General features: G+C 54.6%; 1 protein-coding gene across 5 annotated transcripts in view; it reads left to right on the top strand.

The window, feature by feature from the left end:
• Positions 1–24,018: 24,018 nt before the first annotated feature.
• Positions 24,019–27,932, top strand: part of DISP3 (dispatched RND transporter family member 3) — a 52,940-nt gene continuing 49,026 nt past the window's right edge. For 2 of the 5 annotated variants that reach the window (XM_082351325.1, XM_082351321.1), the window contains exon 1: positions 24,019–24,301. The gene's annotated coding sequence lies outside the window, so the exon portion shown is untranslated. Of the gene's footprint in view, positions 24,302–25,548; positions 26,742–27,932 lie in introns of those variants that run through there. The other 3 variants (XM_082351322.1, XM_082351324.1, XM_082351323.1) reach the window with 3 other exon arrangements.

Below are 27,932 nucleotides of genomic sequence, written 5' to 3'. Positions count from 1 at the left end.
GTGTTTACAGATAGCTTACCATGAAAACAAAAAGAAGGAAAAAGGAGGGAAGCAGGGCTATGGTTGAGGAGAAGCTTACTTTTCACTGTCGATGCTCTTTCATACCACCTGACTTTTTAAAAGTCACATACCTGTATTGTAAAATTTATTACCCAAAAAATTAGTTATGCCACAGAGATCTCTCTTCTGCCCACACCGGCCATGCTTGGCACACCCCGCCTAGGGCTGTGGAGGTAGAGGTCGGCATTGGAGCAATGGGTCTGGAACAGGACTAATGGTCCCAGCTCACGCAACACTTGCTGTGTGAGTTGGGAGAGACCAGGGTCCTCTCTGTGCCTCATCTACGCAAAGAGGAGGATCCAGGCAGCCTGGCTGGCAGAGCATCCTGGGGAAGGCTGGCTGAGCTGGCCTTGCGTGTCGAGGCTGGTGGCAGCCCTCGGTGGGCGCTCTGAGAAGGAGGAGCCGGCCTGAGCCACCTGAGGCCGCTGCCCCCGCAGTGCTTCATCCATCTGAGCCCTCCAGCTGAGTGCAAGCCCCGCCTGTGCCCCCCCCCCCCCACTACAACAGAGGAAGTGAGGCCCTCTGCCTTCCAGCTCCGTTTCTAGCCTTCCAGCGGCTCCTCAGGGCTGGGCGAGGCCACCACCAGCGCACACAGACCTGAAACAGAGTGAAATAGAAACGGGTGCTCTTCCTGCAGACCAGGTGCTGCTGGGGTGTGAGTTTGCCCCTCTGTATCGGCGGGGCATCTGTGGCTCAGGGAGTGGAGCCGTCCGTCCTGGGTGGCCCGGTTCTGTGGCAATGACACTGAGCAGGGTCTGGGCTCCCACCCCCCATCCCCCAGGCCAGGTGGCTTCCACTCCACCAGGACCAGACGCTGCTGAGCTGTGACTGCGTGGGGAGAGTGAGGAGGCGGATGATGGGGCAGAGTCATGGCACTTCCCCCGCGAGAGGCCAAGCGCCCGGGCCTGGGCTGGGGAGTGGGGAGGGCGCCCTGGTGGCAGGAGGATGAAGAGGACTCATCACTTGGAGTGGGGAGGGGGCGAGAGTTGGAGATGCCGGGGCGCGTCTCCCGAGGTGGTGAGGGGCCAGCTCCAGAGCCAGGTGGGCCTGCGTGCGCGTCCCCAGCTCTGCCTCAGAGCCCCCGCTCCTGTCTGGGCCTGTTTCCTCCCTGCAAACTGGCAGTAAACTCACACCCACCACTTGGGGACTTGTGAGAAAGGAGATGATCGTGCCAAGCACCTAGCCCCGTGCCTGCTCGTCACGGGAGTGAGCGGTGGAGGCTATTATGATTACTGTCATCATTATTGTCCTTACCTGAGACGGTGGGTGGTTTCAGCACCTGGAGGGCTGTTTTTTGAGGTGCATTTGGAGACAAAGGAAGTACAGAGGGAAAGAGCTAGGTAGGGGCTGGAACTGGATAAGGGTGATGGCAGGGCAAGGGTGGGCTGGGAGGAGGATGAGAAATTTGGCTCTGGACTCAAGGGCAGAATCTGAGAAATGGGACACAGGGACCCCTCACCCTCCTTAGGTGCCCTCCACTGGTCTTCCGGGCTGCACCCCCAGGCCCCCTGCCCTGCTTTTTGTGGGCTCCAATCTGCCCTCCTTTCCAGGATCCATCCATTCACAGGGCACCGGCTCAACATTCCCCAGGAGGGATTTGAATTGGAGCAGGAATTAATTGCGAGAGAGATGGTGCCCGGTGGGCTTGGTTAGGAGCTGGACGGAGCTGGCAGACTGGCTGACGGCAGGGCATGGACCTCATGCTCAGGACTCCCCAGGCACCTGGCTGCCTCTCACGTCTGCTCATCCCACCTCAGCTGCAGGAGAGAGAAAACTGAGGTCTCGGGGGACCAAAGGTCTGGTTCAAGGCAGAGAGACAGACCGTGGCCTACGTCCCTGGGCAGAGCAGCTGCCGTGTTGGGTAAAGGAAGGAAGCAAGCTCTGGGCAGGTGACCCAAACGCTTAGCCACAAGCTCCTTCCTTGGAGATCTCGGTGGTTGGGGACCGTTTGTTTTGGAGGGTGTTGATCGAATGTCTCACGAAAAAGAGAAGGGTTAAGCTGTGAACGGGTGGCTCCACTAACATCCCAGACTCTGTTGAATGAATTCATGAATTGAACTGTCTCAGAAAATAGCTGAGGGGAGGGTGTGTCATCCTTATCCCCAGATTTGTACGTGATTGACCCTTCCTGAGCACTTGCTGTGTGCTTGGCCTGTATGGGGCTCTGGATGAGGACCACCTTCCCTGAACGTGGCGGGGAGTCGCAGGCCCGGACAAGCACTGGGCAGACCTGAGTTCAGATGTCACTTCTCATGGATCTGGTGCCCTGATCGGCACCATTTGACAGAGAGGGAAACTTGAGTCTCTGAGAAGCTGATGGCTTGTCTGAGGGCCCACAGTCAGTGGGAAGTTGAGACTTGAACCCTGGTTAATCTGACTCCAGAGCTTGTTCCATTCGCCAGGGCACTGCCTGGTCGGCGTGGTCTAAAGGAAGCTGATGACATCTTTGGCAGAGCACAGAAGGAGGGTGGGGGTCCCTGTGTCCCATTTCTCAGATCCTGTTCTTGAGTCCAGAACCAAATTCATTGTCCTATCCCCAGCCTGCCCCTGCGCCACCATCACCCCTGCCCTGTCCCAGCCCCTGGCTAGCCTCTAGCCCCTTCTGTGCTTCCTCTGACGTGGAACAAGTTTCATACGGGAGACAGCCAGGCATCCCGGGCTCCAGTCCAGGCTGCAACCCTGACCTTGAGTAAGGCGCTTCCTTTTCTGGTCTCAGTTTCCGCATCTGTGAAGTGGGGTCTGCCTTTGACTCAACTGGGTGGTTCAAACTCAACACTGTGGGAAGGAAACTGACCCAAAGATGCCTCCACCCATCATAAAGGGCCCAGAGACTCAAAGCAGAGGCTGTAGGGAGTGGGAGGGGAGGGGAGGCAGCTCTTCCTCCCCCCTCCCCCAAACTCTGTGGCCTTACAGGTAGCTCTTACCCCGCAACCAGGGAGGGGATCTGGCACACGGACCAACCATCCCCAGACAGCCAGTCATTCTGGCTGAGCCTGAGGATGCATTCCACTGTCATTGTTAACACTTGAGTTACCCCCTAATCCTCCGGGCGGGCTCGGGAGGCTGTTCAGATGAGCCTGCCTTCCCGAGCAGTCAGGGGAAGAATTGGAATAGAAGCAGCCTCGGGAGGTCAACGCAGGCTGACACTGGGCCCTGGGAGGGGGCTCTGCAGGCCGGGAGGGAAGAATGTGGGCTCAGCCCAGTCTGACCACATGCTCCCTTGGGCAAGTCCCTTCCCAGCTCTGCTGTCCTGGGCCTCTGCCGAGGGCTCCCCCTGCTCCATCCAACCTGGGCACATACCCAGCCCAAACCTGCATGCGGCTGCCACCCTGCCCATCTAGCTCACGCCTGCAACCCCTGTACCCAGCTCTCGGAAGGGTCCCAGTCCACATTTGCCTCTGACGTTCTCTCTCTCCTCCCCCACACCCCCATCCCATCCCTCACTTCCCACCTGAACCAGGGTGCCTGTGCATGCCTGGGTGGTCCGAGCAGAGGATGACCTGCCCGTGCTTTGCAGGACTCCATCCTTTGCTGGTGACCCAGGACCACCGGATGGTGTGAGCCCCAGGGCGGGGTGAGCCGTGTAGCTGGATAGTGACAGCGGGAGGACCAGACGACCTTACCCAGAGCATCCTGAGCTGCGGGGCTTTAATTTATTTAATCAATTCCAGCCCCCAGGCTGGGGAAGGAGAGCTGCAGGATATTAAATCTGTCGCTCTCGCCAATCTGTCAGGGATGTCGGAGCACATTGATTCCCCTCTGCCCGCCTTTATTAACTATCTCCTCCAGGGGCCGCTGGCTCTTCCAGGCCCAGCCTGGACCCTGCCCGGGAGCAGGGAGCAGATTGCAGGTAGAAATGAGGGGCGTGGGGGGTGGGGGGACACAAGAACCTTTCAGGGGACAGTTACCACAAGAAAATGTTGAGAATTGGGAGGCAGGGACCTTGAAGATTATCTGTAATCCAAATCCTTCTGTTTACAGATAAGGAAGCTGAGTCAGGAGAGCAGAGGGGGTCACCTCAAGTAGTACAGCTAGTTAGGGGCAAGACTGGAACCAGAATCTAAGACTCCTGATGCCCAGGCCAGGGTTCTTTTTATTCATTGAATCAACATATTTTCCTTGGGTGACTGCTAAGTGGTGATAGTATTGATTGTTCAGTGGGCCCTGTATTGGGTTCTTATTACTGCTGTAACAAATCACCACAGCTTAGTGGCATAAAACAATACAAGTTTCTTATCCTGCAGTTCTGGAGGTCAGAAGTATGAAATGGGCCTCATGGGCTAAAATCAAGGTGTTGGCTGGGCTGTGCTCCATCCCGGAGGCTCTAGGGGAGAAGCCACCTCTGTGCATTTTCCAGCTTCTGGAGGCTGCCTGCATTCCTTGGCTTGTAGTCTCCTTCCATGTTCAAGGTCAGCAATGGCTGGTTGAATCTTCCTCACATGGCATCACCTTGACATTGACTCTCCTGCCTCCCTCGTCCACTTCTAAGGACGCTTCTGATTACCTTGGGCCCACACGGATAATCCAGCTTAATCTCCACATATCAAGGACAACTGATCAGCAGCCTTAATTTCATCAGCAAACTTGACCCCCTCTTGCCACATGAGGTGCCACATTCACAGGTTCTGAGGATTCGAACGTGGATATCTTTGGAGGCCATTATTCTGCCAACCACAGGCACATCCTCATGGACCACGCACCAGGCTGAGCATTTTACATTCAGCAACTCACTTCATGCTGACAACAACTTGATGAAATCATTGCTAGCTTGCCCCCATTATACAGATGAAAAAACTGAGCCTCAGGGAAGTTGAGACTTGCTAAGCCACACAGCTGGTTGGTAGTGGATCTGGGATTCAGACTTGGGTCCAGTTGAACCCAGAGGCCAAACTCTCCCTCCCCAAACCATCCGGGGAGGGGTAGCTTGGAATCGCATGCTGTGAGTCTAGGCAAGGAGAGCAAGACGCAGCCTTGGCCCATAGCGCCAGGTGAAGAAGCACACTTTGAAAGAAGGGGGATGTAGACAGCGCCCCAGACTTTGGGAGACCTTTTCTGTCCTAAATAATTGAGTGCCCTGCCCTGCCTCCCTCTCACCAGCCCACTCTCTCTCATATGATTTATTTGCTCATAAAATTGAAGGCCTTCTTCTCTGGTACCATTTTCTATTTAGCTTAGACAAATATTTAGCATCCAGACCTGACTTTAATTTCCTTAAATATCAGGGACCCTGGAAGATGGAGAGCCTGCCCAGTGGGTGAGGACACCGGCGAATCTGGGGTGGGGAGGCTCTACCCCTTCCCCAGGTAAGGACCACATCTCCCCGTGACCAACCGGATACATGGTTCCTCCCTCTTCCCCCCACCTATCAGATCCCCCCCTCCCCGGAGGCTGCAAGAAGAGATGGGATGCAGACGGCAGGGTCCCAGCCACTCTTGGTGCCTGTTGGAGCTGGCATTCTGGACCAGGGTCTCTCTGCCCAGCGCTGATGGGGAGAGTGGCTGCGGGGCTCCCTCCCCTGTAGGGCGTGGGCTGGGGGAAAGGGAAAGCAAGAGTGGCCAGGGGGAGGGTGGGGGCCTCATGCTGGGGCTGCCGGGGGCGGGGCGGGGAGGGCTGGTGACTGTCATTTGCCCCCTTTCCCACACATGCATTCATTGACTTATTTCAGTCATTGAGAAATGTTTCCCGTGCTGGGCCTGAGGATCAGAAATACAAGTCCTGCTTTGCAGGGGCTCGTGCCCTGGAGGTTGGCCAGTGAAAGGAGGTGTATAGAGTCCTGTATGAAGCACGGGTGGGGGGGAGGGGAGAGGTCAGGCTGTCCTCAAGACGAGTGACCAAGGTGAGTCCCGGAGAATGAGTTAAACAGGCTCCCTGCAAATGGCCGCATGTCTGAAGGAGGACGCGGGACAGACAGGACGCAGGGCTGGCGATGCTGGAGGGGCCTGGAGGGTGCAGCTGGGAAGCCAAATGGCTGGTGCCATCGGGGGGTAGGGGTCCTTGGGTCCTCTTCTAAGATCCTGCCTCTGAAGTCAGCTGCCAAGTCCTCGTCCTCCTGCCTGCCCCTGCCCTGAGCCCGTCCCTCCCTTCTCTTCTCCCCATTTGAGTAAATGGGGCCATCTGGGAGCAAGGCTTCTACAGGCCAAGGAACACTGAGGATTGCCGGCCATCTCGAGAAGCTAGGAGAGAAGCATGGAACAGACGCTCCCCCCAGAGCCTCCAGAAGGACCCAATTCTGCCAACACCTTGATTTTGGACTTCTAGCCTCCAGAATGGTAATAGAATGAATTTCTGTTGCCTTACGCCACCAACTTTGTGTTGATCTGTTACAGCAGCAACAGGAAGCTAACGCACTACTGTTATGATAGAGGGAAAACTCTGAACATGCGTCTGGGTACACACGCTGGTGCTCAAGAACTCCGGCTCCCTTAGGTCTCCTTGGTGCTGACCCTCTGCCTTTCCCATCTCCTCCTCCTCTTCTGGCAACCCCTACGCCCTCCCTCTCTGGCTTCTCAGGCCAGGCCAGTCTGAGCTGGGGGTGACTCAGGCCCGAGCGGCTCCTGGTCCCACAAACACCTCATTATCAGGTAGAATGTAGCGCAATTTCACCCATGGACAGTGTTGAAAGCCAGGCCTTTGCTGGGGTGATGGACAGGCCGGAAGCTTCTACTGGTGCCCCCTCCCGGGCCTGGCAAATCTCTGAAGCACCCAAGAAGCTGGCACGCATCATGCTTCACAGCTGAGGTGCACAGATAAACCTCAACAGAGCGCTGGGCTGTTTGGTCCCGGGCCTGGTGCAAACCTCAGGAAATTAATGGGGCTTTCTGTGGGCAGCGCCTCTCACTAGGCTCGGCCCCGCCCCCAGACCTCACTCCCGCCTACCCATCTCCCCCTCCTGCAGCTTTGTTTCCTTTTTCCCTTTGTTTCCTCTTTGCGATAAACATGATTCATGCCGGCCCAGCCGGGCCCTGTCACCCTGCCCGAGGCCGGCTGTATATCTCACAATGAGCAGCTGTGGCTGCCGCCACGGCCGGTCTCGAGCACAGCAGCGAGGTCCCGACAGGAAGTGGCGCTGGGGACGAAGGCAGAGGTGATGGGGGTGCAACAAGCAGGCAGCAGGACGCCAGGTCTCTGTGCAGCGCTGCTGGGCACCAGGCACCAAGGGGGACACAGAGAAGTGATTGTGGCTGGGCTCTTGGGGATTAACCCTCTCCACCCTGAGAGCTGTAAGTAGTTTGGCTCCTGGGTTACTTCCTACGGCTGCTGTAACAAAGTATCATAAGCTGGGGGCTTATAAAACCAGATGCTCTCGCAGCTCTGGAAGCCAGAAGCCCAATATTGAGGTGTCAGCGGGGCCATGCTCTCTCTGAATGCTCCAGGGAAAGTTGCTTGCTTGCTTCCTTTGGGGGTGGCCAGCAATCCTTTGCGTTTGAGCCTGCATCAAAGGCCTCTGACTGCACCGGGCCTTTCCTCTCATGGGTCTGTGTCTGCACACGGCATTCTCCTCCCCGTGTCTCTCTTCTCTTCTTATGAAGACACCAGTCACATTAGAGTACGGGCCCACCCTACTCCAATACGCCCTCATCTTAATTAATTACATTGGCAACGATCCCATATCCAAATAAGGTCACATTCGCAGGGACTGGGTGTTAGGACTTGAACATATCCACGTGACATGCGGGATCCTGGTTCCCTGACCAGGGATCGAACCCGTGTCCTCTGCAGTGGAGTCCTAACCACTGGACCACCAGGGAAATCCCAGGACTTCAACATATCTTTTGGGGGGACATGATTCCACCCATAACAGCTCCCAAGGCTCCCTGAGGTCTGGTCCCTGCCTCCCTCTCTGTATCCGTCTCTCATCACAGCCCCTCACACACCTGACATCGGCCATCCTGGGTCACTTGCCAGCCCCTAGATGGGCCACACCTCTGTATGTGTCATTCCTCTGTCTGGATGCCTGGCTCGTGTTTAGCTGCCCACCTGACCCCCCAATACCAGCCAGTTGGTGAATGCCTCTTCATCCATCAAGATTAGCCGTCACCTCTCCAGAGAGCCCTCACTGACCCTCTGCCTCTAGGCTCCCTTAATGCCCTGTGCTTGCCTGCACTGCAGCTCATGGCCCACAGGGTGGTCTTTATCCATCTGCCACTCCTCCTCAGGCCCTTAGCTTATAGGCTCTGAGTCGGCAGGGTCTGCATCTCCCCTCTGCGCCCCCAGCACATGCATGCCCAGTGAAGAATCCTACCCACCAGCATTTATTGAGCACTTGTCAGGTCCTAATGCCAGACACTGTCCTGAGCCCTTTATTTGTATTAGCCCAGTTAACCCCCACAATGACCCTACGAGGTAGGTGCTATTGTTATCCCCATTTTACAGATGAACAAACTGAGCTCAGAGTGGTTAAGCAACTTGTCCAAGGTCTGATGATTGATAAACTGCAGAGGTGGAGATTTGACTCTGGCAGCATGAGGGAGGACCTTACCCTTCCTTGAAGGACCACGCAGATGAACAGCAGGGAGGGAAGCACGTACTTCCGGGTCCAAGGAGACGCCCAGGAGCATCGGTGTGTGATGTGTCCCTGGACTGAGGAGGCAGTATTCTCCCATGTCAGCAGGCTGGGGCCTTTCGTCCTATCCCTGAGATTGTGAGCTCCCTGGGGCAAGTCAGGGCAATGATTCCTCCTGCATATCCCCACCTGGTTCTTACAGAGCCCCGCCCACTTCACAGCAGGCAGAGCCTGGCATCTCAGGCGTGGTTCCTAACCAGCTGGGCCTCTGTGTCCTTCTCCATCACACCAGAGCGGCTCACCTGTGAGGCTCAGAGAGAGGCAGCTGAAAAACGCCCCAACTCACCACGGGAGGGAGGAAAGCTTGGCTTTGGGGTCAGACTGACAGGTGTTTCAAGCCCAGCACTGCCTCATATCAGCTGTGTGACCCTGGCCCAGTCACTTGAGCTCTCTGGGCTCTCATTTCCTCAGGTGTGCAGTGGGGAAGACAATGAGGGAGGTTGACAGACAAGGTTGACAGACAAGCAGGGAGCAGGCCCAGAAAGCCAGCAGGCAGCTGACGGCGACCATTACCGCCTCCCCCAGTCTCTTCCTCCCATGACGCTCAACACCATCCTCCACAGGGTGATGGATGCAGCTTCCATTGCCTTTGCATTTAACTCACTTACTTAAATTTTAACAATTTTTTTTTAAAGAAATGAAGCAAAACACAGATAAACAGCCATTTAGAATCATGACTCCATAATTCAGGAATTCTCCTTCCAATGCAATCTGCTTGGCAATTATTTTGTGAGGTGGGAGGGAGAGCATCATGGGAAACAGCAATATGCAAATTCCCTGGGGGGCGAGGAGGGGAATGCCCAACTTCTCCAGATTGGTCTTTTCTCCCCCAGAAACGTAAGCCTGTTTCTCAGTTTGGAAATATGACATCCTGAGTCTCCGTGAGCTTCAGGGGACAGGTGTCTGCATGCCACAGGGGACAGGTGTCTGCCCGCCAAGTGGGGAGCGGCGTGGGGGGCAGCCACATTAGGACAAAGGCTTCAGTTTACTCTTATTAAAATGACCAGTGCATGTCCTCGGGGACAGCCATGCACAGGGGCCCAGGAATTGGCCTGGGTCATTCATCCAGTGGCCTTGGAAACAGCTGGGCTTAGGGTCAGGCTCTGGCTCTGTCACTTGCTGGCTGTGCCGTGTTGGGCAAGTCCCTTAGCCTCTCAGGACCTCAGTTTCTTTGGCTGTAAAATGGGTAACAGCAGTACTTACCTGGTAGCTGGGTGGTGAGGACTGAGAGAGAATGCACAGTAGTACTTGGCATCATTTCTGGCCCCCGGGAAGGGCTGAACACACAGCAGCCTGCTGTCAATAACCCCAGGCAGAGGAAAGAGCCAAGAGTTCTGCCCGACAGAGCGGAAAAGGCTTCTCATAGTAGACGGCATGTCCACAGCATTCCCCTGGGAGATGGCATTTGAGCTGGGCCTGGGATGAGGAAGAGCTGGATCCCTGTAGGGCAGGGAGGCACAGGAATGCAAACCCAGTTCAGGAAGCTGCCTGCAAGGACCGTTGTAAGGTTAAATCCCCGCACAGGGCTTGGTATGCAGTAGATGCTCAATGCATGTCGCCCTCACACAAGACTCGGTATACAGCCATGTTCAATACATGCCCGCGTCTTTCCCCTTCTCATCCTTCTTTAAGAGCGGGGCTGCATCTCCTCTTCACTGCCCTGCCCCGCTGCATCTCTCCCATGGCTGAACACACAGTAGGTGCTCAGTAAGTGTGGGCTGAATGGACCTCGCCCCTCCCCCCTCCCAGACGGACTGAGCCCAGCGATGGGAGGTGTGCAGGTGAGCAGAGAGAGGGCAGCTTCTCCACCTCCTCGGAACTGGCCTTGATGTGTGAGCGTGACTGCAGTCCTGGTGCCTACTTCCCCAGCGCTCTGGGGTGAATGATCTGTCTGCAGTCATCGCCTCACTAACCTGCCCATTAGCTCCTTACTGGAGACGCGGGGATGTCTCTGTGTCCTCGCTCCCTGCCTCCCACTTTCCCGGGAAGGAGCCAGGCCAGACGGGCTGGGCAGTGCCCCTCTCAGCACCGTGCCAGGGCCAGTGCTGGACTCTGAGTGACAGAGGATTGGCAGGTGGGAAGTCGGCCGATATGCGTTTAGAATGAGGCACAGAGGACACTGTGACTGGGAACGTACTGGACCCATGAGGACACCCTGCGCCCCGGCGCTGGGAATCTGGGTGCCTCATTCAATCGCATTTGTCTTGAGCAGCTATCCTTACCAAGCTCAGGGCTGTGTGCTAGGGATCCCGATGGTCCCTGATTTCCAGGAGCTGCAATCCACTGAGGGAGACAGATTGTAATGCAGAGGCGTAATGCAGGTGGGAAGTGCACCCATCTTCAAGGAAGCTCAGTTGTCCCTCCCTGGAGGTGTGGGGCGGGGGGAGGGGGTGTCACTGAGGAGGCAACATTTGACCTGGGCCTTGATGGCTGCACAAGATAAGTCCAGAAGAGGAGGAGGCAAAGAAGAGTACATGAGATGTGGGAAAACACTCTGCAAAGTGTGGAGGTGTGAAAGGGCACGAAGATGGGGGCAGGTCACCTGCCTTCCAACACATCTTTCTGGCCCATGCAGAGGCACCAGCTTCCACAGCTTTCTTAGAGCTGGCGGAGGAGAAGGGGGAGGACAGAAAAAGCACCAGTTCCAAGGTCTGAGGCCCACACTTGCCATTAACAGAGGTGGAGGCATTCTCAGAGATCAGGGAGCATCTGGGGTCGCAAAGAGAGTTTAATTTCGGTGCCAACCCTGACCACCTGGGAGGGCTGCACTCCCTGAGGGTGGCGGAGGCAGGGGAAGGATGTGCTGAGAAAAGCTCTCTGGTCAACCGAGGCTCAGTGGGAAGCAGTGCCGTGATGGATTAGCGATGTCTGCCAGGGGAACACCGTGTGGGTGGGGCAGCCCTGATCTGGTCCAGTCCCCTCGGTTTCCACATGTGGAAGATGGAAACCCAAGGACACACAGAGCTGGGGGAGATGCCAGATCTCCTCTCCCAGTCCAGGGCTCTCTCCATTATACCAGCGGTTCTGAAACTTGAGCACGCGTAGGAATCACCCGGAAAAGCCTGTTAAACCACAGATTCTGGGTCCCACTCCCAGAGTTCTGATCCTGAAATGTACTTTTCTAATAAACTCCCAGGGGGTGCTGCTGTGGCTGGTCTGGGGACCTCACTTGGAGAACCCCTGCTCCACACCCACCTGCTGGGTTGAAAAATGAGAATAACCTCATTTCTGAAAAGTGGGGAGAACCATGCCCTCCCGAGCCCCTAGGGTTACGGCAAAGAGCATAGGAGGTCAAGTTGGGAATGTCTCTGTAAAGTGAAAGCAACGGTCAACCTCGGCTGCGCATTTGGGTCACCTGCTGGACATTAGAAAGTCCTGCTTGAAAAGAAATGGCATTGATGTGGCGTGATGGAGGTGTTAGCTAATGCTACCGTGGTCATCACTTTGCAGTATATAAGTGTATCAAATCAACACGTTGTACACCTTAAACTTACACAATGTTAGATGTCAATTATATCTCAGTAAAGTCCTGCTGCCCAGGCCACAGCTCAGACCAATTAAGTCAGAATCCCCAGGGTATATCCAGGCATCAGGGTTTTCTAAACCTCCTCTGGTGATTCTAACATGCGGCCAGTCTTGAGAAAGAGTGGGGGACCTTGCTGAAGATGCAGCTTCACGTTCAGTAGGTCCAGGATAGGACTGAGAGTCTGCATTTTTAATAAATGCCCAGGTATTGCTGCAGCTGCTGCATGGACCACGCTTTGAGAAACAAGGTCCAGAGGAGAGAAGGAACCTGCTCTCATCATCTGTGAGGCTGGGCACATTTTGGGATATTTTGACCAGGCAGTTAAGGGTTCATTCTCATATTTGCATCCTCCCTCCCTGTCCCCAGTGTTACCAGCATGCCATGCTGAATGAACTGTTTCCATCCTCTCGGCAGCCCTGACTGGGGGGAACTGGGGACCACTCCAGAGCTCATTGCCAAGTGCAGCCCCTGCAGACCCCAAGCCGCTTTGTCAGGCAGGAGCCAAGCACACCATTGGCCACCCCTCATTTCCTTCATCTCCATTCTGATCTTTAGCAAACAGCATCAGATGTGATAGATTTTTTGTTTGCAAACCCAGCCTCCAGGCTGCAAATTGACATCCCCCTTTCTCCTCTTGCGTCCTTTGTATCCTACTGCCTTTTTGCCCATGATTCCTCCTTGTCAGTTGCCCACATGGTATTTCAGCCAATTCATGCATTGATTGAGCACCTACTGTGTGCAGAGGGGATGACAGTTTGCTCTATGACCTTGAGCAAGTCTTTCACTCACCCTAACTGAGCAGATTATGGGTCAGGACCTTATTTTAGTCACCTTAGTGTCCTCAGAGTCTAGTATAGAGCCTGGCAAGTAGACTGCTCATCCGTTTGGTAAATGGATGCTGCTGAATGAGTGAAGTCAGGACCTCTCAGACCTCGGTTTTTTGCCTGTAGAACGGGAGCGGTGAGGCCTGTTTCATAAGAGGGTAGCGAGGCTCATCATTAGTGGGGAGGCCTCCAGTTTACAGGTGGCTAAACCGATGTCAAGTTCCACACGAAGCAAGTCACTGGAGAAAGTGAAACTAGAACCCAGGTCTATTACACTCAGGAAACTTCATTCAGGGCAAAAGAGCCATTTGCTCTCAAGCAACAGTGGCCAGACCGGAAGTGAAGCTGGATCCAGGAGCTGTGGCCAGGCAGGAGGCCCTGTGAGCTGGGCCAGTGGCAGCTTCAGCCCTGGCAGAGGGATATAGCCCAGGAGCCAGGTCAGCCGTTGGCACTTTTGAAAATTGTCTCAGCAGGTAAGGAAGCCAGAGTGGCGTGTGAGCCTTCATCTCCCTTCCTGAAATATCTGCTCGGAAAGGTTAGCCAACAAGAGTGGGCACTGATGCCACGCTGGAGGCTGGCACACTGGGGCCAGGCCCCTGGCACAGAGGAGTCCAGTCCGGGGCAGGCTTCTCTGCTGGCCAAATGCAACCCTTCCAAGGGGCGCCCTCACTGTCTACCTCTCCCTCTGAGCGTCCCTAGTGCTTTCCAGCCCCTTGTTTGCGGCAGCCTCTCCTAACAACACTGCTCGCATTGTCCCAGGCCAGCTCAGACCCCATCTTCTCCTTGGATGAAGGGGTGAGAGGGTGCCTTGTAGGAGCACAAACATGAAGGGCTCTAAGTTGATGTCATTGCTGAGACCAGGAAGCTGGGATTATGCATCTCATTCCACCCCGCCCGCCCAGGCCAATCTATAGTCTAGTGTCTGGTGCTGCAGGAGCTCCTGGTACAGGACAAATCTGCTGGCATCAGTGGGGTTGCCTAAAGATACCTTGGTTCCTCCCCTTCTCCACACCCATAGCTCTGGGACCCTCTCTGTGTTCCTCTAAGTCATGCTTAAAGTTTAAGGACTTCAACTCCCTGGGATTCAACAAATTGATGATTCGAAGCATCCTTGGCTCTAGATGTCCAGTGTTTTATGATGAAAGGATTCCAAGTTTACTTGGACTCTTTCAGTTGTAAGTGACAGAAAAAGTGTTCCATCTGGTCTCACAGCTAAAAAATCCAAAAGCAGATTAGAACTTCAGGCATAGCTTGATCCAGGAGCTCAAGTCAAGTCTGTCTCTGTCCCTCAGTTCATGGTGATGTTGGCACACTTTATTCTTGGAATTGACATGGTGGCATTGCGGTTCCTGGTAACACAAAGCCTATATCCTCTAAGTTCCAAGTCCTGCAGGAAAAGCAGTCTCTTTCTGGCTTCCTCTAACTCCTCATATCAAGCCCAGCAGTTTGACAAAAAGCCCAGGACTGAATTCTCATTGGCCTTAATTTGCCGTGAGTCTATCCCTGAATCAATCACTGTAGCCACGGGGTGATGGGATACTCTGGCTTAAGCCTGGGTCACATGTGCGTTGCCCTCACTGAAATCACATGTGCTGAACGGCAACGGTCGTTCTCTGTTGGAAACTGGTGGGCAGCTATCAAAAGGATGGTGAACAGATGCAGGAAGGCAAAAATTAAAAGAGGTTCTGAGGCTATGTGGATTAGTGATCCTATGAGAACTTGACTCAAAGCTTTGAGGGATCCCTAAAGCTCACCTTTCAGATTTGGGACAATGGGTGGGGCTGGAAGGTGAGGGTGAAGATAACTCTCCATTCTTCCAGGTTAAACAAACTACCTGCCTCTTTATTCTTCTTTTACATTCAACTCGTGGAGCCTGAGTGTTCTCTTTACTTCTCTTCTCTGCTGTTATTTTGAAAATAGCATGGTTTAGTTTCTGATGGGGAAGGTGGAGAGAGAGCTAAAGGCTCTGTGATTAGTGGCTGTAAGGAAGGCAGCTGGGGGGCCTGTCTCGTGGCTTTGGGGGGCAGTCGGTTATCAATTTGAATCTGTAAGAGGAAAGGTAGAGGCATAAGCACAGCACAGAGGATTGAATCATTGGCCTCGATTCTTCACTCTCCTGGAGTAGTATTTCACATTCACACCCTTGCCAGGGCTACATGAGTCTACTTCCTCACCACTTGACCTTGGGCTTGACGAGGTGACTTGCTCTGGCCAATGGGATGGCAGCAGATATAATGAGAGAAGAGGCTTGAGATGTGTTTACGTAGTTGTGCTTGCCCGCTTGCACTCCTGCCATAGCCAGAAAAGGAACTTAACCGGAATAACCACGGCCCCCAACATGACCCATGGAGCAGATGTGAGCTGGCTCACAACCTGAGGCAGAGCTCTCCAGCCGGCGTCTAGACCTGTGAGCAACATATAAGTGTTCATGTTAAATGCCACTGAGACTTTGAAGTGGTTTGTTTTGCAGCGTTATTGTGGCAATAGCTGACTGATAAAGGTAGCAAGGAGAACGGGAGGCTCTGGGTGACAGAGAAAGAGTGTGTACAACAGCCCAGCCCTACAACTGCGACTTTGTGGACCCCACCGGACTTTGGGACCCCGGGGTCTACAGTTAGGTCATATGGCACTATCCCACAAAGTGCCATGTGATCATGGGAAAGTCATCCCTTCCTTCAGTGAGCCTCAATTGTCCCATCTCTAAAATGAGCAGAAGAATGTCTGAGTCTGACTTCTGAGCTCAGCATCCAGGTCCCGGTAGAGATGGTCCCAGAACTTCAGGCTTTGCTGCTTCTCATGATCTGCCCCTGCCTGCCCCCAGCCTTGGCCTGGGAAGCGGCCCCCCTGCGGAGTCTTCACGCAACCTTGCACTCACAACATGCTCACACAACACTCTATATAGAAAACAAGTCAGACTGTGACAAATGCAGAAATAGATGTGTGAAATCATTCTAGGAGCAAAGAAGAGAGAGAGTTGAAGACTCTTTGGGGGAAAGGATGAGGGTAGGTTTGGGAGTGGCTTCATCATGGAAGGGATGAGTTTGGCATTGAGTATGAGTGATGTTTCAGGCAGAGGGAGGGATGTGAGTAAAAGCTGAGAGACACAAAGGAGCCTGGTGTGCTTGAGTGATGAGGGGCTAGCTCTTCAGCTGGGACCGAGTCAGGGCTGCTGGGGGTGAGGAACGGACTGCCAGTCGACCAGGTTGGAGAGGGGCCATTGAGGAGGGAGGGCCTTGAGTGCCGTATTCAGGGTCAGGACTGGGTCCTGCAGGCAGTGGGGAAGCGTGCGGACATGGAGAAGCAGACTCTCCTGCAGGCAGCAGCTGGTGTCATCAGGGCTTCCTGGGAGCCCCGAGAGCTCTCCTGGCTTCCCCAGCCCTCCCATACCAGGCCCAGAAGAGGGCAAGGCCTAGATTCAGGACCTTCATAGGCTGACCCAGGGCTGCCCAAATACACATTGGGAATAGAAGGATGAGAAGGGACAGAGAATGTAACAGTTCAGGGAGGGAGATGAAATCAGCTTAGAGTTTTAAAGGAAAATCAAAAGGGAAAAAACATTTGCCAATCAATCCAGTCAGTGCCAATCAATCAACGGATTGCCCCGCATCTGGCCCTCTTGCCCTACGTGTGGCGAGGTGCTACTGTCCCCAGCAGAGCAGAAGAACAGGAGAATGTGGGCTCAGAAGTCAGCTGGGCCCTGCAAACTCCGACCTGAGTCATATTTTCCTCAAAAGGGAAATAATTGCTCTCCAAGGGCTATCATGAAGCTGAAAGATTATGGTGCATGTAAAACACTTGGTATGGGCTTGTCACACAGTAAGTGCTCAATATATGTTTACTGTGGCCATTATCAAGGGAAGGAAGACATGTAAAGGAGGAAAGGCGGGGAGTTTGGGGGTGCTGGGGGAGAGATAGGAAGGAAAACAAGGAGGAGGAGGAGGAGGGAGAGGAGGGGCAGGAGGGGGGGAGGAGGAGGAGAGGAGGGGGAGGAGGAGGAGAGTAAGGGAACATGCCATCAGTCTGCATCCCCAGACACACCCAGCCATGCCAGCCTGGCCCGGGCTTCTCCCCCAAGGGGCCATTAAGACTACTCACGCATTCCCCCTGCATCCTTCTGCCACATCTGTCAGATGTGGCCCTGGATGCCAGCAAGAACAGCTGTCCCCAGACGTGCCCTGCTGCAAAATGAGGACCCAGCGGTGTCGTGAAGGACACAGAGGCCTTGGAGGGGCGGCCAGGACGCAGCCACAGCACCGCGATCACTGAGCTGGACCTCAGTCTCCCTGGTGGTAAATGAGAAGCTAGGAGATGACGTGGCATTTTGTATCAAGGGATGTCAATCCCATGATGTGTCCACAGCCAGAGACCTTGGCCCCTACATCTTGTCCTGGAAGGTATAGGTATGACCCTGCCCTCCTGGGTCCTGGGAACTGTCCCGCCATTTTGCCGGATAGCCCTTCTAGTTTGTGTGGGAGAATCTCATCAGACAAAACAATTCTCAGATTGGAATGTAAGCTCTGTCTTAGGATTTTTTTTTTTTGGTAGATTGGGGCTCACAGAGGGAGGCAGTGACTTCCCTAAGGATGAATAGGGAGGTGAGTTTTGTTTTGTTTTAGACCTAGGATAAGACCTAAGTGCCACAGTAGGGGTCTCTGACAATGGTATCTTAACAGGGACCAAGTTCATCAGGGAGCAGTAGAGTAGAGCAGATAAACGTAGTATCTTTGACATCAGGTAAACCTTGGTTCGAATCCTCTCCACGGCTGACTCTTTCTGTGACCTTAACCAAGTCCCTTATCCTCCCCAACTCTCAAGTTTTCCATTTGTAAGATGACAATAAGAATGTGGTAAAGAACTTGAGCTATGGAACCTAACTGCCCAGGGTTGAGTCTTCAGTACTTACCTGCTGTGTGATCTAAAGGAGCTTATTCTCTGGGCCTCAATTTCCTCACCTGGAAATGAGGGTGATAAGAGGACTCGCCTCATGGGGTGAGTTTAGATGAAGTGACGCAGGTTCAAGGCCTGGTACTCAGTAAATGGCAGCCATTCATTATTATTGGTGCTGATGTTGTTAACAGAATCCCTTGGTGCCCAAAATGTATTTTAACTGCCTGGGCACTGATGATCTGTCTACCAGCCCTTCATTCCAGCTCAAGGACCCTGGCCACAGAGTTCTCTGGCATAGAATGTTCCTTGCCCTGCCCACACTGGATGTGCTAGAATAGGAGCTGGCACTGGGGCAGCCCATCAGAGCTGCACAGATTCCTGACTGGGAAAATGCCAGAAAGGCTCTTTCTTGCTGTCACTGCAGAGGCCCAGATAGAGCCTGATGGTCAGTGTTAAAGCTGGCACCAATGGGACAGCCAGGCTGGTAGGGGCAGGGGGAGCTGCTGACCAGCTTGTGCCAGGAAGCCGAGGCCGGAGGGATAAAAGGGCAGGAAAGGGTGGGAAGATGGGGCTGGCATTCCATGCTGAGTCATGAAAGAGCTCACACACAGGCAGGTGCATCAGGAGCCTTAGGTGTTCCTGGTGCACCTGCCTATACATGACCCCACCCTCTAATGCTTGGGCGGCCCCACCGGGTGCTCAGAAGCCTCCCTCAGGTGTAACTGAGTTATTCCTGAGCTTCAGCACTGCTCACATTGACCTTCACACCACCTCCGAGGGGCCAAAATGTCCTCAGCCCTTCGCCCTTGCCTCAACTATGGCTCAGGTGTTTGGAAGATGTCATCAGCCACTGTCTATGGTTCTAAAACATCCCCAAAGACAAGAACTGCGCTGGGGACTTCTACCCAGCCTCTCCCAGGAGCTCTGAACCAGGCAATGATCTTTTTTTTCCTGTCTTGATCAAAGGTATGTGGTTAATTTTACCGAGGCAGAACCAACAGACTCTAGGCTTAACTGTGTAACTGGTTTCGTGTTCTTTTGGCAGTTCCATCACATTTACCATTGCTGCCATTCACCCTCTTGAAAAATTGGGGATTCCATACTCCCCACAGCTTCCTACTCACCTTACACTCATTCCCTCTACCCACACTCTCTTGGAAGATCGTAGTTAGAGGGGCTCTAGAGCTCATCTAGTCTCATGCCCTCATTTGTCAGGTTGGAACAAGAGGCCAGAGTGGAAAGGGCACCAAGACCACGTTGTAAGTTGTAGCAAACCTGGGGTCAGCATCCAGGCCTCCTAACTCCCCATCTACCTCATTCCCCATTGCCCCACACTTCCACTCCCCTGCCAAGGGAAAGGGAACTCACAGGAAGCATAGAATCTCTTTCCAGGGCTCCTTCCATATAGAACACAATAGCTACCATTTATTTCCAGCTCACTCTGTGCCACTAGCTGTGCTACTATGTGCTTCTGTGCGGTATCTCCCTCCTTGGGGATGTGTGGCCACTGTGGCCAGTTTATAGGTAAGGAAATGAGCTCAGAGACATGAAAGGATTTTCCCAAAGCCACAGTGCTAGTATGTGACTGAGCTGGGATTTAAACGAGAACTTTTGGGGTATTTCTGACCTCTCCTTTTCAAGCCAGTTCTAACAATAAACCTGCACGGAATCTACTTAAAACCCACAACCTGGAGGTTATACTTTCTCCCTCAAAATGAGACAGTCTCTGGCTAATGCCACACTGTCCAGATCTTTGGTAGGGTCCTGCTCTTCCCTGCTAATGCTTTAGCCCCGCTATGTACGATGCCCCTTGGGGTCTAACCCCTCATTGACGTTCACTCTTGAAGGCCTCTACTTGGTCTTCTCCAGATGTTGAAGTCAGAGCAAAGGCCTCTAGAAACATGGATGGGGAATGAGGGGACGGCGTGTTGGGAGAGGATTATGTGGCAGCATGAACACTGCTGATGCTGTAATTGGCTCCCTCTTTCCAAGCCGAGGTGTCAGCAGGCCCAGGCGCTGGGGCTAATTGTCACAGGCAGTTAATAACTTGGATTGTATTCACTCTGGCATAAGTTGCCTGCTTCCTTGGAGGAAGCAGGCGAGGCTGGGAAAGGAGTGCTAAGCCTGCTGCTTGCGAAGTTCTGGAGAGGCAGGAGTGAAGGGCTGCCACCTGCCCAGCCTCCCCCAGGCCCTGTCTGCAGCATCCCCACCCCAGCCTGGCCCCATCACCTTTCCCCAGACCTCTTTTTCTTCTCTTGGATTATTGGCCCCTCTATCCTCTTCCCCCCATAAACTCACACTCACCTCCTGAACAGAACTTCAGGGAGAAGGGGGCTGGGGAGAGGAAAGACGCTGTCTTGGCAGAAGCTCGAGACTGAAGGAGGCCTGGGTCCAACCCAAACTATTCCACTGACTTGCTACACGACCTGGAGTCAGAAATTCATTCACCATGAACTTGGGCAAGTTTCCTGAGCTCTTTTGCATCCATTATATCCCATGATGAGCAATCGACCTTGAAAGTCATGGAAACAGGGATTGTTCATTCTATCTAGCATATGGCTCTCCAACTATATATAACTATATATATGACTAATTACCTAACTGTTACTTATAAATCGGTGCTCCACCTCAGCTGAAAAGATAATTGCAGGCGTATTATAGGCAGAGTTCATTATTACTCCCATTTTGCAGTTGAGGAAACTGAGTCTCAGAGAAATGAAGTGACTTGCCCAAGGTCATACAGTTAATAAACGACACATAGAAAAATCAAACTCAGTTTCGTAAATCTAGAACTCTTTACAGCACGCCCCAGTTCACTGGCCTCTGGGCATCCTGGAGAAGGTGAGATTAGAGGGAAACCTCTAATCTCTTTGGGTTGGGGCCAAACTCAGTGTGTTAGCAGACTGAAGAGGGAAGCACCTATAAATATAGTTACTCTATTCCTTGATGTGGGAACAATGGAGAAATTGCTTTAATCTACTGCACTGTTAAAAATAAACACCCCATCCATCACCATATACTCTTTCCCTTAGCTGCTCAAACATTTAGTGGGAGGACTTGATCTGCACACAGTACCCCCACCAGGGGTGGGGCAAAGAAGTGAGAGGTATTATGGTCACCTGTAGGTCACTCTTGCCCAACAGGCAAGAAGAAGAAGGAGGTGGAGGAGGGGGAGGGGAGGAGGACGAGGGGGAGGGGAGGAGGAGGAGGGGGAGGGGAGGAGGAGGGGGGGGAGGGGAGGGGGAGGGGGAGAAGGAGACGAAGAAGCAGCAGCTAATATTTATTTAGAGCTTGGTTTGTGCCAGGCACTGTGCTAAATACTATTTTTTCACTGAGATTATCTCATTTAGTAAACTCTTTATAGCCACTACTGTGAGATAGGTACTTTTACCATCCCCATTTTATAGATGAGATGATTAAGGCTCAGTAAGGTGAAGTGACTTTCCCATGGTCACATAGCTGGTAAGGAATGGAACAGAAATATGGCTTTACTGGGAGTAGTGGAATCAGATGCTGGGCGCAGAGGCTCTGCTTCAGACATGGTTGAAGAGAAACTAGAAATAAAGGGATAAGAGCTAAGGACAAAGCAGCCCTTTATAGCTCCAACTTCTTTCAAAAGAAGGCCTTACAATTAGTCATGAAGACAGAACAGGGCAAGCAGCTTATCGGCACCAAGAGGCATTTAAATCAGACCCTGGAAGAACTTCCAACAGACATCACTAGAGTGGGGGGGCCAGGGGAACGTAGAATCTCATTCTCTGCGGCCCTGCAGTTGGGTGGATCATTTGACTATCGGAGTCATGTTTAATTAACACCTGGAGGGAAAGAAGGCTTCAGGGAGGTGCCCCGAGGTTGGGCAGGGATCTCTGAGTCCAGCATTCCCAGGCCCCTGTAAACAGGCATTCTCTCCTGCGGGCAAAACGTGGAGTAGAGGGCAGAGAGTCTGAGGCTGAGGCTCCAGGAGGGGGATTCCTGTGACTTCCCACACCGGCGCCAGCTTCCGCGGCCACCACCAGTTCCACTTTATGGCAGGCATATTTCAAAGGCCCAGTTCCATTTGCATTTTTAAAACCCCGCTGATGGCCTGAGAAAATTGCATGCTTCCAGTGTCCCTGGGTACCACACTCCCACCTCCTCCTTTACTCCATTGGGCCTCTGCCTCTGTACCGTCTGTTCCCAGAAGATCCCACATCAAGGGCTGACCAAACCCAGCCCCCACTGGAGATCATCTGGAGGCCCCAGGAGGCCAGGGAGGACTCCAAGGAGGGTGTGGGTGAGGTGGCCACAGCTATGACCAGCTAGACAGCATGAAGCTAGCACCCAAATGCGCTAAAACTAGTTCCCAGGGAAGTGAGGGCTGTGTCCCCAGGCATGGGCTGAGGGTGGCACATGGAGCACATCAATATCGCTCCCTGTGGATTTGTCCGACTGGGAGGAACAGGGAATGAGCCTTGGAGAACTTTGAGGAGGCTCCTGGAAGCAGCCTTCAAACCAACGGAAAAGAGTAAGCCATTCGCCTGCAAAAGAAAACCCTTTGCTCTCAGCTGGGCTTGGGAACACACTTTGTGTCTCCCTTATAAACAAATCTTCTCCTGGTTCTCCTTCCTCCCACCCTCTCCCATGGTGCCACGTTCTCTGCCCTCCCTCTGGGATGTGGCAAGAGAGACTAGACATTTGCAGGGCCAATCTGAGTCTGTCCCTCCGTGCGCATGTGTCAGATTCGGCCTCTGATCTGGGGGCAGTCACACACGCGCTCTCCACTTCTCGGGAAAGGTCTCCTGTCTCTCTCTCCGCTCACAGCTCAGGGAGACACCCTTCACACAGGAGCTGTCCTAAACCCTAACGTCTTCGAGGCCAGATGGGACCACTGGGAGTTCCCTGATAGATTTGGCCAGCCTGGCAATGGTTCCCACGACGATCTTGAGTACATAGGGAGTGAGTGCCAGGGTAGGGACATCGGCTCGGGCCATTTGCTTCTGCATAGATGAGCTCTCAGGGCATCCAGAATCATAAACGTCCATGTGTCCGGTTGGCAGCCAGCCACTGGGAACAGCTCCCAGGGGCTGCACACCAGAGAGACAGAGCAGGGATGCAAGGTGAGGAACAAACAGAAGCTCCACTCAGCCCTTCGATGTTAGAGGTGCTCCCAACTCAGTTTTCCTCTTTTAAAAAGAAGGGCTGCGGTACGGATTGAGCATCTGTGTGTGGGTATGGGGCCTGGTGCTTCATTTTAGAATTCAACCATGTTTCTATCTGCCCTATAAGCTGGGAACCTCCTAGAGACAGGGGTTGCATTTCGACCCCCTCTCTATTTCCTCTGTTCTGCTCTCAGCACACACTGAGGATGTATCATAAACTCCTGGCTCACCCCTTACACAACAGTAGCAATGGCCTCCCTTCGTTCTGGCTTCTATAAGTAAAACCCCTCCATCCGGCTGCTAGGGGCTGGCAACCGGTCCTCTTTCAAGACATCCCCCTTGGCTCTCCCTGGGTGACACCAATGCCAATGTCCTCTGAGTCTTTCTCTCCTGATGGAGAGAAATGAGCCAGGCAATAGCCTTGGCTCCCCGGCCCCTTCTCCTTGTGGCCCGCGAACCAGGGATATAGGCAGACCGTGTACTAAGGCTGGAGGGATGCCCGGTCCCAGGAGCTGGCATGGCTCTGGGCTCTGGTGCCAGAGAGATGAATGGAGATGGGAGGAAGGGACGGCGCCAGGAGCCTGGGCTTGGCAGCTCCCTCCGGAGGAGACCTGAGGATGCCCTCCAGTGTCCAGGAGGCTGGTGACCTGCCAAGGCTGGGCGGACGGGGAGAGGAGCGCGGGCTAGGAGAGAGGTGGGAATCTAGGAAAGGGGGGGCGGGGCAGGGGACCCTGTCAGGGCCGTTTGCAGAAGCGGGGACTGACCCACAGGGGTCGCTGCGCCCCTCGCAGTCCCCGCCCGCAGGCTTAGAGAGCCCGGCTATACCACAGCGCAGCTCTCGCAGGGGGTGCGGCGGCCGCCGTGGCGCCTGGCGGCGGGCTTTGGAGACAGCAGGGAGCGGCGGAGCGCCAGCCTTCGCCGGCTACTGACTCAAAGCCCGGCGGCGCGGAGGCCGGCGGCGCCAGGGTCTGGGGGGCGGTGTGGCCCCAGAGCCTGCCCTGCACACCCCCACGCCCCGTGGTAGGAGCCCGGACCCAAACAAAGGCGGGCGGCGAATAAAAGGCGGCGGCGGCGCAGCGAGCTCTCGGTGCGCGCTGGGGAGCGAGATACACACTTGGTCGAGCACTGTCTGTGCGCTCTGGAGCGGAGCGGGAACCCCGGCCTCCTGCAGCTCCGAACAGCTTCTCCCTGCGACTCCCGCGAGGGGACAAGTCCGCGCGGCAGGGTGGCCGCAGCCCTCAGCCCCTACGACGCGCCTCCCTCCCGCGCCCGCGGCTCAGCCAGCTCAGCTTGGCCAGCCGAGGTGAGTGCGACGGCCGCTGGGCGCCGTCCGGGTCGGGGCAGGGGGATGCATTGCTCGGAGGAGGGGGGCAAGTCCTCCGCGCCGCCCCTACCCCGGCCTGCGCGGCTCTGTATGTGAAGTTCTCCCGCTGTCCAGCCAGCCCGGGATGCGGGCCTCGGACCCTCCGGGAAAGCCGGCTGGTGGGGGGCAGAGCCCAGAGCTAGCCCCCCGCGGCCGAGCTCCAGCTCCGCACCAACTCCCCGCGGGGCCCGAGCAGCCTGGGTCTGCACCAGCCTGTTTGATGCCCACAAACGGCGAGGCTTCCGACCTCTAGTCCCCTGCTGGTCCCTGCGGATGGATGACTGATTCCGTAAAAGTTGAGCATCAGTGTGAAGCCGCCCGGGATCAGTCTCTCACCCCAGCTGGAGCTCAGGGAGGGGACTGGAAAAGATTAATGACCTCCTCTCCATCCACTTTCTACCTTAGCGCGCTCATGCTCTCGAAGGGACCTTCCCGGAGTGCTGGGGCCCAATTAACCTGGCAACCGGTCCAACCGGGCGCGCGGGAGCTCTGGGGCAGACCGGGTAGGCTTTGGAAGCTGAGCACGCACGAGAGGGTCTCCGGGCCCTGCTGAGAACGCTAGTGAGGGTGGAGATGGGGTGGGCAGCCAGCAGTGGTGGCGCTGAGGGTGTGGGGAAGATTCTCGGCGCGAGTGGCGCTGACTCCTGGGAGCAACCCCGCCACTGAGAGAACTTTTCCAAACTCCCTGGGGGGCCCGCAGCTGGGCTAGGAAGGCGCCTCCTAGGAGGCGTCCTTTCCTCGGCCCCTCTTTGCTCCACAGTTGGCCCCAGGTTCCTCTTGAGACTGGGCGCAGGTGCCCGCCCGTCCACGCCCGGGGTCAGTTCCGCGGACAGCACCTGGAGGCGGCCTTGGAGACTCACAACCCCCGCGCACGTGCCCACGGACCCAAGAACACACAGACCCCCAGTCCATGCACACGCTCACACAGGTCTACCCGCAAACCACAGACCCGCAAACAATCCCCACGCAGATTCATAGTGCACTCACGCGATATACATCCACCCACACTCCACACAATCGGCACACGGAGGGAAGATCCACACGCACGTGAACAAACACAGATCTTCCCACAAGCACCAGCAAGCCGAGCAATACCTTCACTCAGGTCCTGCTGTCTCTGGACGTCTGACTGAGCCTCAGACTTCAGAGCTCACCTCCGGGTGCTCACAGGGATGCCCGGTGACTCACAGAACTGCTCAGGCTCCGTCCCTCAGCCTCAGCCCTCCTCGCCCCCCCCCCCCCGCCCCCATGCACACACACCCTTTGAGGGAAGCAGCGGGTCACAAAGAAAACCCTCCCCCCACCCCAGTGCAGACTTGGTCAGGAACCAGGGTATCTGCCAGATGGAAGGAGTAGCCTGGCCCAGTGGAAGCGGCAAACAGAAGCCCAGCCTTACAGAATCTTGGTATTGGGCTCAAGAGTCCATTTTTCTCGGCTCACCACCCTCATGCCTGCTCCCCTTTCTTACTTCAGACAAAGCTCCTGCAACCAAGGTCCACATCCGTCTCTCTGCATCATTCTTTGCTTGCACTTTCTGTCTCTTTGTTTCCCTGCTCGGTTCCCCTCCCCCATGTTTATCTTTCACACACACACACACACACACACACCCCTTTTGTCTTTCCCAATTCCTCTTTCCCAGCTGCCTTCACTCTCTCCCCAACTTTCCTGCAGCCTGGGTCTGATCCAGTCGGTGTTTGCTCCAATGCGGCCACAGCTGACCCTTAGGGGGAGCTGACTTCATTCTCCCAGCAGAATCTACGCCCCCATACCTCTCTCTTTGGAAGTCTGACCTTCCTCCCCATGGGGAGCTTCTGCCCCCTCCCCGGGAAAACCTCCAGGGCCAGATGACACAGATCCCTCACAGTCTCTCCAAGGGGCCAGGATTCCTCAGTTCTGGAATCGCAGCAAGCCCCTTAAAATCCAGAAACTGAGCTGAGGAAGAGTCACAGAGTGATGTAGTGGGAGGAACACTGGAGTGGAAGTGGGGAGTGGGGAGGCAGGTCCTAGATTCAGCGTGGCCACAGGCTCCCAGTGTGTCCATGGGCAAATTCCCTTCTCTGAGCCTTAGGCTTCCCCATCCGTACAAGGACAGGGCTGGTTGAGGTGACCTTCAAGGGTCCCAGTTTGGCCCTAATAATGTGGGACATTGGCTTTCTCCTGAGTCTCTTGAGTGTGGGTGGGATTGAAAATTGTGATTCTAACCCCAGAGTTTATGGTACCTTTCCCCTTCCTCAGAGCACCCACCACCGGTGAAGGCATCCTGTCCCCTGAGCAACGGATGTTCAGATGATTTCCTTTATGGGACCAGAGATGTCAAGTAATTTCCTTGAGGTCACACCACTGAAGTGCCATCTCCACTGGGGCAGGCACTGATTCTACTGTCAGTATATCCTCTGCATGAACCACTGGTTGTGCTGGTGGAAGCTTGGTGGATGAATGAATGAGTGAATGAATGAATGAGAGGAAGGGTCAGGACTAAAACCTGGATCCCCTGACCCTCGGAATCTTGGAATTATGGTTTAAGCCCTTTTCTCTGATAGTTTAGGCATGTTTCCCTTGTCTCCTCATTTCCCCTTCCACTCACCTGGTCATTCAAAGGCAGATGGAATTGTCTGAGTCCCTTCCTCCCTTAAGGCAGACTCTGGGCTGGTTGCAAATGACCACAGAGAAGGGACTAGCTGAGAGCAGCTTTAGAGGCCGTGCCTGGTGGGTAGAGGCTTGGCAGTCAACTCCAAGTCCCGAAGACTCTACCAAGTAGGCTGTCCACGGGCAGCTGGCCAGGATCTGCAGCCGGGTGGGAAGACAGTCATCGCTACCATTTGGCTAAGCAACCACTTCTCACAGCCCCATGAGCTGGGTACTGCGAAAATCACCTCTACAGATGAGCGAAGCGAGATGCTGAAAGATGAGGTGGCTTCCCTAAGGGCAGGCAGCCAGCCCACTCTCAGTCATAAAAATAGGTGCCCCCAAACGGTGGTGGTGGTGGTGGCAGCAGTGGTTGATAAAGATGTTATTGGTATTGATAATGATGTGAGCATCATGGTGCTTGGAAACTCAATGATTTGCCTCTTTGGTTCCCTTCCCCCTCTTTGAAATTGCTCCCCACCCAAACCTCTTGTATTCTTCCCCCCCCCATACTTGGAGAAACTGAGAGCTTGGATAGTGAGGCAGGGGTGTCTGATCATCTGTCACTCTTAGCCAAGGAAGAGGGCTTGTCATCTGAAAGCTTCCTTCTCTTGCCCACCCTTCCCACACCTGAGCATGTCTCCTGCCAGAGAAGCCTGGAGCAGTGTCAAAGTCTGTCAGAACACCCTTGCAAGCTGGGTTCCAAATGCAAAGCCCAGGGAAAATAAGTAAAGAGGGCAGTGCTGGCCCGAAATAGAAACATGCACCAACTCACAAATATGCATGTTTTCCAAAAGTCGCATTTCACGGCCAAGACAGCGTGGCTCACGTTCCAGCTGCTAGACTAAGGCCGGAAGCAGGTATGCTGCCAGGACTGGTCCAGGGAAGGTGGCAGAGCCTCCCCCGCCAGCTCACTCCCTGCCTGGCCCTGAGAGACCAGACGGCG

The sequence above is a fragment of the Balaenoptera borealis genome (assembly GCF_965194805.1).
Source record: "Balaenoptera borealis genome assembly, chromosome: 1".
NCBI classification, from domain to species: Eukaryota; Metazoa; Chordata; class Mammalia; order Artiodactyla; family Balaenopteridae; genus Balaenoptera; species Balaenoptera borealis.
This window is presented reverse-complemented; position numbering and strand designations above follow the sequence as displayed.